The 4,587-nt window shown below is 38.5% G+C and overlaps 1 protein-coding gene across 4 annotated transcripts in view; it reads left to right on the top strand.

Annotated features, from left to right (window-relative positions):
• SUV39H2 (SUV39H2 histone lysine methyltransferase) overlaps nt 1-4,587 on the top strand; it is a 31,459-nt gene that overhangs the window by 13,078 nt on the left and 13,794 nt on the right. The gene's annotated exons all lie outside the window — the stretch shown is intronic.

The following is a 4,587-nucleotide window of genomic DNA, read 5'->3' as shown; positions in this document are numbered from 1 at the left end:
CTCTCTCTCTCTCTCTCTCTCTCTCTCTCAGTGTGTGTGCATGTGTTTCTGTCTGTCTGTCTCTGTCACATTCACGGCAGGTGAAAAATCTTATAATGCTGTCTTTTTTCTTGTATGTTCCCCTCCATTTAGTTCATAAGAGACACTATCTCAAGACCATATTCCTCAAAGCCATTACAATTGTTTCTGAAACACTGCTCTGGTTGCATTACAGCCCTGCTTTAGACCTTTTAATCACTCCCTGTTGTCTACCAGTCTAAGCTGAGACCCTTTGGACTGAGATTCTTTATCATCTCACCACCATCTGTCTTTCCAGCTTCGTCTCTTGTCACATATCCTACTTTATATCCACATTGAAATACTTGTAAATTCTTTCATTAAGCTAAGATTTGCTGAGTACCTACTATGAGCTGGGCACTCTTCTAAGCCTTGGGAATATAGCTTAAAAATATAGCTTATATGCTAATTCCTTGAACGCAACATGCACTTTTGTGCCTTTTTGCTTTTCTCATCCAGTTCCCTCTTTGGAATACTATTGTTTCCCTTCTCTCCTTGGCAAAACCCTGCTTAGCCTGCAAGGTTCAGCTGAAAGATTAACACCTATTATAGAGCCTTCTTCCCTTCACCACCTTCAGCAAAATTAATTGCTTTATGTTCAGGACTTATAAAGCACTGTTCTTGTCATTATTCTAGAACTTGTTTCCTAACTCTGCTAAATTGTCAACCATTTGAAGGCCAGGACTATGTCTTACTGTAGTCCCTAGTACATAATGAGTATTTATTTAGTGGTAAATGAATTGAATTGGCTTTTGCTTTAGTGAGTTTTTTCCAGTCCTTACAATCAGTGTTAGACTAGACCTTCATAGTTTCATAGTTACATTATAGCAGCAGTCTGTTGACTGACTAATATCTCCATTTATTCTTTCTATAATCTCACTCAAAAAACAAGGGAGTTTCTTCGCTGTGTCAGGTACTGCATTAGGCACTGGGAAAATTAAAGATTAATAAGAAACTGTCTCTCACCTTAAGGAACTCACAGCCTAATGAGAAAGACTGACAAGTAAATCATCCATTGCAACATAGTACAGTATGTGCTATGGCAGATGTATTATTACAAGATCTGGAAGCTGCATATAGGCCAGGTCACAGAAAGCTTCTCAGAAGAGGTGATATCCAACAGGTAACAAGTATTATAATTCATTATGGCTTTAGTATAGAAAATAAAGTGGTAGGAAATGGGAGTGGGAAAGAATGAGAGATGAGAGAAGGAACTTGCAGTCATTCTACAGCAATGGGGAGTCATTTGGAAGCTTCTAAAAAAAGTGATACAATCAGGTATGTAATTCAGAGAATTTTCTCTGTAAGAAGGAAAGTAGATTGTTAGAGTGGGGAATGACACATGTGCATAACTTACATATTCTAAAAGGCTGTTACAATAATCTAGGGAAGAAATGGTGGTGCTTGGACTAAAGTATTTACAATGGAGATGAAGAAAAGTAGGTTAATTTTTTTTAATTATCAAGGATGTAAAATTTCCAACTGTGTGGTTTAGTGAACAGGGGGTCGGGTGGGGATCTGGTAGTGAGGGATCCACATCTGGGAAAACCTGGGTTTCTGACCTGCAGTACTGTATGTAGATAATAAGACTGTTCACCAAGACCTACAATGTAGGAGGACTAGATTGGGTTTGGAGAAGAAGGCTGAGAACAAGTAAGTATGAGATGACCAGTAGATAGTTGGAAATGTGGCTCTAATCAAAAGTGAAAACTAACTGGAAACATAGATCTTGAACTAATTGGCAAAAAGATAGCAATTGAAGCCCTGGGGATGGATATAGTTACCCATTCATTAACTCAGCAGATATTTATTGGCTATCTACGACAACATATGGTAGGCACTAGGGATCTCAGCATGGATGACACAGAGTTATGGTCTGCAATATCATGGACTATCTCTTTTAGTGAGGGTAGAAAAACCTTAAATGTCATTCTACAAAGTACTTCATTATAGTTGAGGTAAGTGCTAATGTGTAACAGAAGGATCTAACCTACCCTGCTGAGACTAGGCAGGTGTCCATGAGGAACTGATGTTTAAACTTAGTACTAAAGGGTGAAAAGATAAGTCGAGAATGGTCTTGAGGCAGAAGAGAGCCTGACTTCTTCAAGGAATAGAAAGTGCGAGTGAAAGAACATAGTCAGCAAGAGGGATTGAAATGAGACTGGAAAAATGGGTGGAAGCCAGAAAGTGCAGGCCAAGAAGATACTTTTGGACTTTATCTTAAGAGCAATAGGGAAACATTTAGTAGTTTTGAACAGGAGAGTGACATAAGATGGATGTGTTGAAAATACTTTTATTACTCTAGCTGTTGTGACATGAATGGATTGAAAGTGGTAGTAAGCTATTGTAGTAATCTAAGCAAAGAAAAGTATGAGAAGAGAAAAACAAACACTGAGGAATAGTAAGGAGAACTCACAGGAAGAACTGTGAAAGACTGACAAACTGGTAAGAAAGGTAAGAAAACCAAAACTGCCCTTAGAGCAGTTTCTGTGGCATGGATAAAAGAAACCAAAATATTGGGTCGTTGGAAAAGTCGTGACGCATTTTTGCAACGAAAAACAGAAAAAATACGTTATGACTTTTCCAACAACCCAACAGAATTAATTGAAGAATAAATTGGAGATGAGAAAGTAAGAGTCGAGTAGTACGGACAATTCTTTCAAGAATTCTAGCTTTTTTTTCAGGGCCGGCTGAGTGGCTCAGTTGGTTAAGAGCTCGCTCAAGAGTTTGAGCTCTGAGCAACAGCGGTTCGAGTCAGCCCGAGCTGAGCAGCCGTGAGCTGCCAACAGGTGGCGGGATGGCTCAGCTAAAAAAAAAAAAAAAATTCTAGCTTTGAAGAAATAGAGAAAGGGCGATGTAAGGTATAAGGGTGTTTATAATTTAAAATTTTTATTTAAAAAAATCTGAGTAGGTAATAGATGTATGTGATTTTTCAAATTGAAAGTTATAAAAGGCCTTATACTGAAAAGAAATCTTCTACACCTCTGACCTTAGTCTCCAGTCTCTCAACTTTTAGTAATTTATCATATCTTTCAGAGATCCCTTACATATGTAAGCATTTATAGCTCAAAGGAGGTTTTGTTTAATTTTGCTTTTAAAAAATGAGGGACGTGTAAATGCTAGTGAGAACCAGTAGAGGGAGAGAAACTGAAGAGGCAGGAGAGGAGCGATAATTGATGGAAGAAGTACATCTCATCTGTTGTATCTGTGTCCACCTTGTTCTCTAGTTACATACTCAAGTAAGGGTGGAGATTAAGGGAATTTATGCCTGGTTTCTGTTTTCTCTCTGCACTGGGAACAAAGGTCATGTGCTACTGAAAATAAGGGGGGGATAGTGGGAGAGGCACCCGGAGCAAAGTGGAGGAGATCTGAAATAGCCAACTTGGGAAATGGAAAGAATGCTACCTGGGGGAACAACAGGGTGGCTACTATTATGAGTTCATGTCTGGGTCCAGTTGAACTTAAAAGGATTAAATTGAGGTGGTGAATCCTATATGACTTTTCTGTGCTATGTTCTTGCCACGTCACCCCTTCATACAGAAAATTTCTGACAAAACTATGGGTACTCTTTATTAACATACTTAGCTCATCAGTGAAGAACCAGAACCTCCATGCACATTAATGGGGCTTCTCCCTTAGTAAGCAAATATTAAGAAAGAAGTATTACCCAAAGCTTTGCCTTCTTAAAAATAATTCTGTGTCTCTAGAGCCACCACTATACTGCATGGCACTTACCAAGAGAATATTCCACATCTAACAATAGATTCATGTTCCTAAAAGACTGATTGCACTTAAGAGTGGCTTATTAAGAACTGAAACAACATAGAAATCATTAGATAAACCTCAAATTTTAGAGATCAGGAAACAGCTCCAAGAAAGGACTTCTCCAGGATCATGGTACTCATTTGTGCCAGTCTTGGGCTCCTAACCCAGGTCTCTCAATTCCTGCTCTCTGTCTATTACTGGCATGAAAATCCAGTGACTGTCTATTGACCATATAGTTGTCAAACTGCTCCCCAGGAACACTGCTGTTTTCAGGCCATTCTACCACTAATACTGAATATGATGATAATTTTAAAATTTGCTACTGGAAAGATAGATATTTTTGTTGGGGTTTTTTTTTTTTTCCTCCCATATATATACTTTGAAAGTAGTGCTTTGCTGCCATTTATTGGTTATAGACAGCAGATGATACTGGGTCTTCGGAAAAGTCATGACGCGTGTTTGCAACAGATGGCACTAGTTCATTTTTGGAAGTACTAGAGTCATTTGCATCTATTTTATTGCTATGTCATTTGACAGCAGACAGTTCTAGCTTCATTCTAAAAAAAATTGAGCGATTTGGTGGAGTTTTGGAGATTTTACAAGTTGAAGATGGAAGACCAAACTGCATTTTTGCCATATTTTACTGTTTTACTTCCATAAAGGGAAGAACGTGTGTCAAACTTGTGAAAAGTTGCATAAAGTTTACGGTGACAATGCTCTACAAGAATGTCAGTGCCAACGATAGTTCACGAAATTCCGTGCTGG

Source organism: Hipposideros armiger, unplaced genomic scaffold, assembly GCF_001890085.2.
Source record: "Hipposideros armiger isolate ML-2016 unplaced genomic scaffold, ASM189008v1 scaffold_390, whole genome shotgun sequence".
NCBI lineage: Eukaryota > Metazoa > Chordata > Mammalia > Chiroptera > Hipposideridae > Hipposideros > Hipposideros armiger.
The sequence above is the reverse complement of the archived record's forward strand: the minus strand, read 5'-3'. Positions and strand labels throughout refer to the sequence as shown.